The sequence below is a fragment of the Argopecten irradians genome, unplaced genomic scaffold (genome assembly GCF_041381155.1).
Source record: "Argopecten irradians isolate NY unplaced genomic scaffold, Ai_NY scaffold_0161, whole genome shotgun sequence".
NCBI lineage: Eukaryota > Metazoa > Mollusca > Bivalvia > Pectinida > Pectinidae > Argopecten > Argopecten irradians.
Window position 1 is genome coordinate 41195 of NW_027187628.1, and position 13606 is coordinate 54800.

Genomic DNA, 13606 nt, shown 5'->3' on the forward strand with positions numbered 1-13606 from the left:
CCTTTTTGGTTTCGAACTCCGGTTTGACGGATACATGTTCATGTTTCTTGTTACAAAATAAGTTTCTTGGTCAACCGTGTTTCCAGACATGGGTGATCACCGATAGTGTACATGTATATGAGATCATAATGTGATATCAAATTATTGTATTATTTTCACTCAATATCTAAATCTGGCCATTGTTTCACGGATACAACGAACTCGCTTTTTTCTCTCACGTTATGTAGCTAGTTGAATTTGGTGCTATTAATTGACGTGAAGATATCGTAGATGGGAATTAATAAAAATAAATCATAATTCACCCATGACGAAACAGCAGATCAATATGAACTTGATGTAATGACTTCAGAATGTATGATTCTTATACTATTTTACCTTTTTCTGTACAGGAAATCTTCATATTCTACTGTTTCTGGCAGAGGTAATGCTGGTGGTGCCGCCGACGATGGTTTAGGACTCGTCTTTGACGTCTAGGATAGAAATTAATGGATAATTATATTGTAATAGCAAATAAATCTTATTTAAAATATGTTTAATCAAACAAACTACGTAAGTTAATATAAAACATTGTATTGCATAGGATTTGTTTCCGTTTCAAGTATGTTTAAATATGGAAGGTACACTTTTTCAATATCACTGTACAATTTAACATGGATGATACTTTTTCATGAACCATGACCACCTGTTACCAATTAAATATGAAACACTGGACCAAACGTATGTAACAAACACCTAATACGTACTAATGAGCACATCAAATCTTAGCCAAAACAATGTAGAATTGACGAAAATATCATATGAAGCAATACATTCGATTGATTGGAATTCATTGGATATGTGTTTACCTTATACATAGAAACCCGTAGTTGTTTTGATGGTTTGTCGGACGTCTGGAAAACGGTATCCTACAGAAATTTACAAAGGGATGTTACAAGAGAGGAATTGTATACATAAATGAAATCCGTATTACAATTCACACATATTTATCTCAAAATATATAACTGTAAGATGTTAATGCAGTTTACATGGACTTATAATTAATTGTGTGTAAACGTATATCGACGAAACATTTTGATGTCACTGCTTAATGTATGGAAACAGAATTGACCACCATGGTCAAACAATACAGACCACACAGCTTAATCAGTAGATTATCAACCTAGTGATCAAAAACCTTTTTGGTTTCGAACTCCGGTTTGACGGATACATGTTCATGTTTCTTGTTACAAAATAAGTTTCTTGGTCAACCGGTGTTTCCAGACATGGGTGATCACCGAGTAGTGTACATGTATATGCGATCATATTGTGATATCAAATTATTGTATTATTTTCACTCAATATCTAAATCTGGCCATTGTTTAACGGATAAAATGACACCGCATTTTTTCTCTCGCGTTATATAGCTAGTGGTATTTGGTGCTATTAAGTGACATGAAAGACATCGTCGATGGAAATTAATAAAAAAACAATTCACAATTAACATATGACGAAACAGCAGATCAATATGTATTTGATGTAACGACTTTAGAATCTATGATACTTATACTATCTTACCTTTTTCTTTACAGGGGAATCTTCATATTTTATTGTTTCTGGCAGAGATAATGCTAGTGGTACCACCAACGATGATTTAGAAGTCGTATTTGACGTCTAGGAAAGCCATTAATGGAGTATTATATCATAATAACCTATCATAATTATTTAAAAAAATGTTTAATCGCACAAAATACGTATGTCAATATAAAACGATGTATTGCATATGATTTATTTCTGTTTCAAGTATGTTTAAAAATTGAAGGTACACTATTCAATATTATTTGACAATTTAACATGGACGATACTTGTTAATAAACCACGAACACCTGTTTCCAATTAAACATGAAATACTTGACCAAACTTATGTAACAAACACTATAAACGTGCTATTGGGCGCTATCAAATCTCAACCAAACGATGTAGAACAAATTATGTAGTTAAGGGAGTAAAATTGTGATTAGAATACTTTCCAAATACAGAGACACCTGGTCAGTCTTAACTAAGTTATTATATTTATACTGGAATTTGTAATTACATTTACGTTGTGAAATTTCGAGTAAAAATCCAATGAAAGGATTACTAGATATTCAAAATTGATTCAAGAGAAGATACCAAATTAAAACAATTATATTAATTTTAATACAGAGTGCCGAAAAATGATAAATTTGTTGTATCTCCTGTCGAAAAGTCAGTTTAATTAAGGAAAATATCATGTGTTTACCTTATACATAGAATCAAAATTTTCTCTTCCGTTCGGTTGTATATATGGTTTGCCGAACGTCTAGAAAACGGTATCATTCAAAAATGTACAGAAGGATGTTTAGGGAGAGGAATTATATACATAAATGAAATCCGTGTTAAACTTCACACACTTTTATCTCAAAATATAATATTATAATATATTAATACAGTTTATATGAATTATAATTAATTGTGTGCAAACGTTTATCGACGAAACATTTCTATGTCACTGCTTAATGTATGGAATCAAAATTGACCACCAGGGTCGATCAATACAGACTATATAGCGCAATCAGTAGATTATCAACCTAGTGATCAAAAATCTTTTTGGTTTCGAAACCCGGATTGGCGGGTACATTTTTTTGTTTCTTGTTACAAAATTAGTTTCTTGGTCAACCGATGTTTCAAGACATGGGTGATCACCTATAGTGTATATGCGATCAAAATGTGATATCATATTTTTTTCTTAATCTGGCCGTTGTTTCAAGGATAAAACGACCTCGCATTTTTCTCTCCAGTTATGTAGCTATTTGTATTTGGTGCTATTAAGTGACATGAAGACATCGTAGATGGAAATTAATAAATCATAAAAAATCTTAATTCACACATGACGAAACAGCAGATCAATATGGATTGGAGGTAATGACTTCAGAATCTATGATTCTTATAATATTTTACCTTTTTCTGTACAAAAAAATCTTCATACTCTATTGTTTCTGGCAGAGGTAATGCTGGTGGTGCCCCTGACGATAGTTTAGGACTCCACTTTGACGTCTAGGATAGAAATTAATAGATAATTATATTGTAAAAACATATAAATCTAATTTAAAATATGTTTAATCAAACAAAATACGTAAGTTAATAGAAAACATTGCATTGCATAGGATTTATTTCCGTTTCAAGTATGTTTAAACATCGAAGGTGCACTTTTCAATATCACTGTACAATTTAACATGGATGATATTTTTCATGAACCATGGCCACCTGTTACCAATTAAATATGAAACACTGGACCAAACGTATGTAACAAACACCTAATACGTACTAATGAGCACATCAAATCTAAGCCAAAACGATTTAGAACAAATTATGTAGTTAAGGGAGTAAAATTGTGATTAGAATACATTCCAATTACAGAGACACCTGGTCACTCTTAACTGATATGATATATTCATATTGGTATTTGTTATTACTTTTACGTTATGAAATAACGAGTAAAAATTCAATGAAAGGATTACCATATAATTCAATTTTGCTTGTTACAAGCATTTTCATTGGCTTAAAAATTTACTTTATCAGCCCATAAAGGAAAAAATGGCGTCGCCGTTTGTGACATTGCTTCTGATTGGCTGAGATGACGGCGTAATGGTTTCATAGACAAAAGAGTCCCAAAATGAATTTTGAGTATTGAAGAGATTATCTTTAGTAAATTGAATTATAAGGATTAATTTGAATATATTTTTTTATGTTATGGAGATATAACACAAAAATCTGAGTGTACTCTCATCATAAACCGCTTCGCGGTTTATTTAGAGTACACTCAGATTTTTGTGTTATATCTAAATGTATTTAAAATTGATTCAAGAGAACATAGCAAATTAAAAGAATTAGATCAATCTTGATACAGAGTGCCGTCAGTGTGATATCATACATGTATGCTAATTTTTACAACACGGGTAAATCTGATGATTCCTGTCGGCATCCTAATTATTACGCAGTCACTATCAGTATACAACACACAGCAAAATTATGAAATGGATTTTCATTGTTACCATTATTGACCTCACCCACCCAGTCTGTACAGTAACTTAAGCCTAAGCAATTATTATGTGTCATGTAAAACTGCAATGCATACAAATGTATCTAATAATGTTGATCATATCCATTGTCAAACTACATTGTTACAATTTTTTCTGGTTTGTTTTCTTTAGTTGTTCAGATTACTTTAAGTCGTTTCGGTACCTTCTTAAAGTCATTCCGCCATGTTCACTTTATGATACCGAAAAGACTTCCGCATGTACCGAAATGACATGCAACGAAGCTACGTTACATGCAAGCCTACGCACTACCGAAACGACATGTGCATTGCTTTATGGCTTAACTACTAGCAATTTAATCATATGATCAAACAATATATTAGGAGATACATATATTCAAACGGCATCTGCCTCAAAGGCAGTACAATTGTCAGTTTACGTGCTGTTAAGCCACGATTTAGAACGCATGCATGGTTCTGTTGTCAGACAATCACACTTGATGATGATCATGAACAGACTGTAAACAGTATATTTGCAGGTCTACAAAAATATATCTGATAGTACTTATGTCCGCCGATAATGATATTGACGTCTAAAACAAGTAAAATGAACAAATTCTTGCCTGATAATGCTGGATTTAACTTGAGCATCAAGGCGGCTTCAACGTTTTTACTTAACCGGATACAAACAATATACACATTCCTCATAGGGGGCGCGATAGTCTGCGCCATGATTTTGTGCATTCGAGACAGTACAAACAGATCCATTTCACTGTTGCACTTTTTGGGCGCATTTTGTAATATAAATGTGATGATTAGTGCATAAAGTATTTACTCATTTAATGATTTTTAGTCACTTCCTCAGAACATTTCAAAAATATCACTCATTTTTAGATGGTAAATTTGCCGGTCCAATCGTTCATAATAATTCCGAAAGAAAGCGCCCGTGACCCTAAAATATCTCGTCTGTTGTGGAAATTTAACCGAGAACCTGCGAAATACCACCATTAATCATGGCTGTATTGTGGCCGTTGTATGTAACATTTCGAAAAGTAAGAAATACCGTTTTGTTCAGAATTACAAGGACTTTTGATATGTAGAGTTTTAGCTTCTCAGCTGTATTAATTAATTTTCTAGAAAAGATTAAACAGAAATCAGTGGTCAAAATGTCGATTTTGGGGGTTTTACATTAAATATCTCGTCATTTTGAATTTTCACAGCTAAGGTGATTTTTTCAATCGATAGATCACGCCGTGATTAACTTACATTCAAAATGTCAGCATAACATATAGTTGGATTTCCTTATTACTCAAATCGCGGTAATAAGTGGGTTGATAGCTAAAAAGTTGTCGTGTTAACATTTCGTTCCGAAGGAACGATAACAGTTGTTATCGTACCTTATGTCTCTTCATTTCATATGGAAACCCCGTGCATCTATGCTCTAGGTTTTTTATTGTCATTTCCTTTTTTAAAATGAACATGTAAAAGCAAATGGAAATAAAATATACCTGATCATACCTAGGAATACATATTACATACACACACACATATATATATATATGTCGTACACAGATAAAATAATAATGGAAGTTGACTTATTCAGAAACAAAAATGGTTCTATCAACTATTTCAACTAAAGGTTTAACCTAAAGAATTATTCCAGTCTAGTAATGTAATTACGGAATCGTGGCATATAGCAATCTTCCGTAATTTCTAAGGTATTAGTAAAATTTCTAAGCATGTATTTTCACCGTTTCGAATCTAAATGTACATGTATAGTCATACAAGAAGGGTTAAAACATTATCACACTAAATATACTTATTTAAATATCACTAAGTATTTTTAAAAAAAAGGTATTATATCTATTTATAATGCCTGTATACAAGTACATGTAATTTCAATTTGCATTTGAACACTTTATGTGGTTACTTTTTGGATTATACGATAAATGTTCATATATCATACTATTAAATCTCGGTATAAATATGAAATAATGAATTTAAATCTACACTTTTGCTGTAATTTAGGAACATATATCAGAAATATCATTGATGTATTTCTGCTTTTTAGTAAACGTTATGGATAAAGTTTCAAAGGCAACAATATAGATATACATATTATTTTCGGTATAAGTTCGGTACTGTTACTCCAATATCACATAACTGATAACCGTCCAGATTTTATTTTTACTCAAAAACTGTTTGCATCGTAATAGTAGAAGTTTGAAATAGAACACGGATTCTAGATATCTTCATGTTAAATTTTGGGATGTTACTCGTAAAAAGATAATGTTACATTATACTGTTTTTTATTACACTGAAATTTACATCCTATGCTATCTAAATCTCAGTTCAGACTGATTCGAAGGTCACTTTGATATCGCTATCAAATTGGATTGATCATCTAATCTAAAGTTAGATATATCACATATTTAAATATATTTAAATCTCTGGATATATGCTTGTTTGAATTTTTGAAATGGTGTAAATGGAATGTTTTGAAACTGAAAATATCTACATCATAAAGCTAGAATAACCATTTACTCGAAAAACTCAAATTGTAGATCTAACGTATACGTGTATGTGCTGTATAAATATATAGTACTAGGCTTACCTTGTGTAGCCGCGGACTACTGTGACATCACAAGACCACCTAACCACCTAGCTCATTATCTCTGAACCGTAGTCGACACTACCCGCAAATCACGACCAAAACCAACCGATAGTGCTAAAAGCTAGCCGATTCGTTGGATGGGACTTAATTTTTCATTCATCCAAAGCAATATCCTGACATATCATAAAAAACCCAATTTGGCTCCACAAATCCTTTAAGAGTTGTTGCCTTGTTCAGTTACGTTTGGCGAAAAGAAAATATTTGTAAATTACATGGAATACCTATGTGAACAAACTAGTGTACACCATAACGAGTTACTTCCAAAGTACTTCATCGATACTTTTTACCTTGCCAATAGAATCCGTATCAGACATGGCATGGCTGTTTAAGTCATTTTTTGGAAAAACGAATGTAGCAGTATGTCATCTTAACGGTATTTTCCGTTTGGCTATAAAGGTTTATAAATACATGACTTTATCATCTTACTAATACGTTAACAGCATGATCCTGATCTATTCATCCATTGTTGTATTAATGTTAATATTGTATTGTAAACTGCATGTTTGAAACGCATTATAATGGTTTTGTCTTAAGTTCGGTGCTGTGTCTTTGGATATTTTAATGAGCAATTATTAGATTATTAAATACACCAAAATAGCATCCGCTCCATGAAATTTGGGCAAAATTGAAGACCAACCCTTTGCAACAGCTTATCAGATCATTATAGATTCAAATCAACACAAAAAAGACTTCCTTACTTCATCATTAGGAAAGTTGTCTTGTCCAATGGTATCGACAGCCAATACATCTTTCTTCGGCGATGCGGGATGACTCGGTGTTTTTACAATCTGATAAAATGATATTGAGAATTAATAAATATTTCAACATCTCCAATCTGATTAAAATATAGATCCTTATTATCACTACGTTTGATAAGAGGATCTGAGAAAATCCCATTAGGGGTGATATCCAGGTGACCTTTGGAAATGGCCAATCAAATTGCTACTTGCAACATTTTGACAGTGAATTTCAGGGACGAAATAGTTTGAAAAAATGTCAGAATTATTTTGGTTTACGTAGTCATCTCGCCCAAAGAGCACAATTAAGCTAATTGTATATGTATACTGGGACGAAATATCAATGGATGTGACAAGGTGTAGAAAATGTATCTTATATGAAGACCACGTTTTATAATAGTCATCTGGACGTGACCCCTTGTGGGATATTGTCAGACTCTTTATATAACGGAGTGGTTACAAGGATCTGTATTTTAATCAGATTGCAGCGTCTCATATATGTATGTAAGTTTAACAGTCTTTTACTTTTTTACTTAATTTATGTTCTCATCACTTTTTCTAAATAAGTGTTATTTTAATTTCGGTATTCAAATGATGAGGTGTTTGTAGAACATTCCTTTTAAAAACAGTTTAATAAAAAAAATTCTAGCATAATGTCTAAATGAAATAACTACACCATCTTAAACCCTTCTCTGATTATATTAAGGCGACTATATAGTGTAATAAATTACCTTATTGTTTTGTTTAAAACGTTTTGCATTGAATAAATGAATGTGTGCGATAGACTATCAATTACTATCTTGGTAAATAAGTGTATTTACCATTACAACTTATCAGTATAGATTTAACAAATGACATGAGATATCATACATTGCCCATTTGTCCCGTCCTGTCCAGAATAGGACTGTCTTCTTCATTGCTGATCCATGATGTTCTGAACAGATAAAAAATACATATAACTGCAAATGAAAATATTTAATTGTAAAACCAATTTTGATATGGAAACTGCTTTGCCGATTAAAACATTAAATTCAAACTTCAATTGTCTTAGAGATTAAAATAAATCCATACGCTGTATTTTGTCTTTTCCATGTGTAACAATATAACCACATCTTGCAAACAGATTGTTTACGATTGTTTCACGATCTGCGGTTGTTATGTCTTTGGACGCGATGTTTGAACGGGAATATCTGGAATTCACTTTGACATATCCTTAATGACGTAAAAATGGTCTAAGATATTTTAGTGTGATTATTTGTGGTATACGTTTCCACGCTGAATTTTTGTTATACATTTTTGTGTGACGGTATACTTGAAACATTTATTATAATAACTTTCCAAGTACCAGCAGAGATCATACTCTCATATTCTTTGAACGACGTTTTTCGTGCACTTTATAATCTAATAAATTTAACTACCATTGATCTCCGTTGTCATGTCGAGAACATTTCATAACAGTAGAAGACCAAATAGATATACTCAACAGTCATCTACCTACCAGCCGTGGCACAGTAGCGAGGCCATCTGTCTGTGGTGGTATGCGTCATGGAGCACGGTAATTATACCTTTATATAATAGTTTATTCTCCTAACTTAACACTACCCCTAATCATCGTCTGTGTGTTTTCGTCGTTTAACATGGGTAGTGTTTAATCTCGTTGTATTTTTAGCAAACCACCAAACTAATATAGAACGTAAAGATTTTATTTGCAAAAAGCCTACAACCATAAATTTGCATAAAACATGCAATCATATGTTAGTTTTCTTCATAAAAAACAGCTTAACAAAATAATATATGTAATCGTATACATAAGAACACTGGTATCGAAGATTTATTCTTATTTTCTAATGCCTAATTGATGAATTGGACAAGGTTTTCTGGAGTTGGTGTTTAACATCTGTAATTCTAGTAACACTTACACTGAAATGATTTGATTTGTTTAGAATTCGGGGGATAAGAGAACCAAAATCGCCATGTCTTAAAAGTATGGAACATTTTTTCAGTAACTGTATAATGTCCACTGGAGGTGTCTATATCCTAAAAGTGATGTCATTATAACGTCAATGTTTTTTTAGCAGAATTATATTATTCTTTTCCATTATTCATAAACCAAAACTTTTGATTGCATACCTTCTTATACCATAAATAACTTTTTGTTACTAATGCCAAACGATATAACGTTTTGAACGTGTAACGGGAATTATGGAAAATTGCGGAAACTGTCTTGTCTAAAACAAGGCGTCTGGCTAGGGTACCGGGCCTGTACTATTAATATCTGTGTTATCAGGTACCGGGCAATCAATCGCTCTCTGTATGGAATTAGATGCTGTCGACTATGGTTATGCCAGTTCATTTAACTGTTAAGGTTTTAGACCCTGTTTGAACTAGTGATATTTTGTATGACAATATTTCACTTCTTAGGTATACTTAAACTTACTTTATGAAAAGTGTGAATGCATCAATCTAACCTTAGGTGCTACTGTTGACTTGGAGAGTTTTGTGTTGTTTGTAAAGGAATATGTTTGAGCCCTTTTGGCCCCCAAATTCGCCAAATGTTGTTGGAGTTTACATATAGATTATATCCCTTATTTATTTGTTATGTTTGTTTTCTAATTTTGAAATTTTTGGCTTATTTTTATAGTTCTTTGTTTTAGGAACCATAGAACGCATCCTTGAACAAACTTTATATTTCTCCTAAATATGTATTTGAAGTGCAGACATATTCTTAGTAAATAATGCATTTGTTTAAGGATGCGCCCTACATACACATTCCATACACAAAAACTGTCAAAACCACATTTTCTTTATTTATGCATATTTTGGATGGTTACCATGGCAACTGCGTACCCAAAATTAGAACACAGTAATTAAAGTTGAATCAGGGATATACTAAATATTCAAAACACATTAATCACTAAATATCATTTTTGAACATTTTATGGATTTAGAAAAGGGCCCAAACCATAAAGTGTCCTTTTGGAATAATATGCAAAAATGTACATTTCCGTTTAGTAAGTCCACATGGCTCGTTACACATTTCTGTCACAAAATAGCCATGCCCTTATGCTAAGAAGTGTTTTTAATGCATGCACAATGATCAGTCCCATCCCATCCATAATATGCTTTGCTTTTATATGATAACGACTAAGACATGGAAATTCAAAATGCTTACGATGCATCTTATTTTTAAATTTTACATAGACAAACAAGATTTCAAAATTGATTATGTCAGTACTGCTGAAAATCACCATTTGTACATCTTCAATACAGTAATATGAGGACCAATGGGCAAACCCTGAAGCCAATTTGTTGTCTAAAATATCAACAGTCATTGTGCTAGTTGTATTATTATAAAGTGACCTCTGCAGTTTTCATGTTTTGTATGCTTCACCTTAACATAAATGAAGCCCTAAAGCCAGGGACTTTTTTTTACAGTATAAACATTCAGTATTATGCTTATAAGGCATCTTTTGTTGTCATGACATTTGAATATATTTCACAGTTTGGTCCACCAAAAGTTGTTAATATTTTACTGAAAACTAAACAGCATGCCAAAACTTTTCGCCCAATTATGGCAAATAGATAACTTTAAGGTGGTAGTCTCACATTCCCCAAAATTTTCCTGTAGTTCAATATTTTTCATATTTAATTTATGAAGTAAATATGTTGTTATGCATCTTCTATCAAAGTTTCGAAGAAATTGAACCATCTGTTTTTTTTCTAAATAAATATTCAAATTTGCCATTTTTGTGTAGATTCTGCACATGAAAAAATAGCATTAGTCTGTACTAAATCCGCCCCGTAAATGAAAATAATTAACAAAATGTTCTACTATATATATATTGTTTAATTGACGTGATATATATCAATCCTTTTTTTTTTTTTAAATGCTTTACTTCTCGTCATAATCAATTTTAGTGATCATTTCTGGAGGAAATCAGGTAAAAAAGACGCAAGTAAATTACCAAAAACATTCTCACCAAAATGAAAATAAATCAAAATTGTGAAGTTCAATTTTTTAGAAAAATAACAGACTAAAAAGTGACAAAGTTGCTTTTAATCAGTCAATTTTCAAGAAAATTGAACCACAATTTGTCAAGATAGAGCATTTTAAGCACCAAAAAACCTTCATTGTTCATTGAAAAAGACGGGATTTACCATAGAGTTATCTCCCCTATTATATATACTTTTTATACATTCACTGCAGAATTTTCTGTTACAATATAGCCTAGATGTGAATAGTTTTAGTTTTAAAATGATTAACAATGTTTAATCAATATATATTTAACATAAAATAGCATTTTAAGATTAATAGGATTATTTGTGTTGTTATTTTTAAAACTAATAAAATAATTTATTCATAAATTCAAACTTCAGAAAAGGGAGTATTAATCAAATCACGGTCATTCAAATGCTTGAAGAGCTTGGGGCACTGTCATAACTCAAGCGTCTGTATGAAAAAATCATGATCTGTCTTCCTTACCATGAGACTACATTCTTAAAAGTGATTATTTACTTACTGTGAAACCTATTAAAAACAGAAACATTTATTAAAGATATTACCTTAGAAAGGATATGCACGCGTTAACATCCAAGCGACCACTGGTGTAAATTGAGGTGTAATACCCTAACTAATGAGTTGAAGCGGTATTAGTTGTACACGACCGCTTACGTCATGGTGTCTACATTACAAAATCCTACTCTATATGGCGTGTTTATATATAGCTTTAAACGACGATATATAAAAACATTGAATAAGTCAGCCATTGCAGAGTACTCTTAAGAATTTAGTCAATTATATTTCGGATTTAAACTTTACCATACACTAATTTCATCACAACACCTGCCAAATTATACCATTAGTAAAGCTATAGAAAGGAACATGTAACGCTTGACATTCATTTTGATAGATGTAAGTATTTCGTTATGTCCCCTTTTCAAACAATAACGTCCTTAACTGTCATATACAGGGGTCAATCATTTAATAAATTTCACCAAATTGGATGAAAGTGTCTGTCCATTATAAACAAGTGTCCTTTTATCGCTAGTTTTGTTTGAGATTAAGCCGTCAAAATTGATTTTGATGCAAAACTATTTACATATGAAGTAATATTAATCATGTTACAGGTCCAAATGTTTGTATGTTCACTTGATGTGCGTTGTATAACTCAACAACATATTTTACTAATTTCAAATTTGATCCAATTATATATATTCAAATACTTACTACTTACGTGAGACACTGGTAAATACGAATCAGTTTCTTTCCACTGTAGACACGATCAGTAAAACATTATAACCGAATAGAACACATAGATAGATTGCCTTGATATGGAGTAGTTCTAAGTAATATATAGTTCATATGTTATTGAGTGCTCTGAGATGACACATAATCCAACAACACACCATTATTGATGAAAGATATAAACAAAAGTATGAAAAAATAGTTGACTTAATCCTGATATGATAAGCAATATAAATGAACACATTCAAAATGTCGCCCTGTCAGATTCATTAATAACTTCCTGGTATTGATGTATTTATAGGGTCACGTCAGAACGATTGGGGAAAATGCATATTTAGCAAAACGAAACCACTGAAATACTTGACGTTTGGTATCCAATCATAGTAATGATACACATTTTTGTTGTTTCTGTCTGATTTTACAATTTGTTCTTCCCTTTAGTTAAAACAGGGTAACGTAGTCTCTCCTTTGGTATTGTTAGGACATCTGAACAGATTTAGTGTTCAATTAGAGAGCAAAGCTAATTGGCAATTTTCTTCCCATCTCCTACGATATTATTGCGTTTTTAACAGAGGCCACCATTCCTGTGAGATTTTGCGCATTTGGATAAATATCGTATATAATCCACTTCATCAAAACATATCCCAATAAGGAAATACCAATATAAATTTATTCTTATCGGTTTCTTCTCAAACTGCTATTATTTTTAATTTGCCATTTAATCTGAGTTTTAAATGGATGCTGGAAATTTAACGGAATTTGCTTTGTTACGATTGTTAGTCGTTGTATATGTTTTGCAGGTATTTATACAATATAAAATGTATTTGTATTTGTATTTGTAAGCCGAAAAACCCTGATCTGGAAAACCCCATGACTATATATAGAATATAATTCGTCTTATCTTAAATTTACACATA

The 13606-nt window shown here is 31.8% G+C and overlaps 1 long non-coding RNA gene across 1 annotated transcript; it reads right to left on the bottom strand.

Annotated features, from left to right (window-relative positions):
* Positions 1-388: 388 nt before the first annotated feature.
* On the bottom strand, positions 389-12962 carry LOC138311955 (uncharacterized). The gene is made up of 6 exons (XR_011206812.1): positions 12679-12962; positions 8315-8378; positions 7406-7495; positions 1555-3051; positions 846-905; positions 389-470 (listed from the first exon to the last, which is right to left on the bottom strand). It is a non-coding gene; the product is annotated as an uncharacterized lncRNA (long non-coding RNA).
* Between the last annotated feature and the right edge of the window lie 644 nt (positions 12963-13606).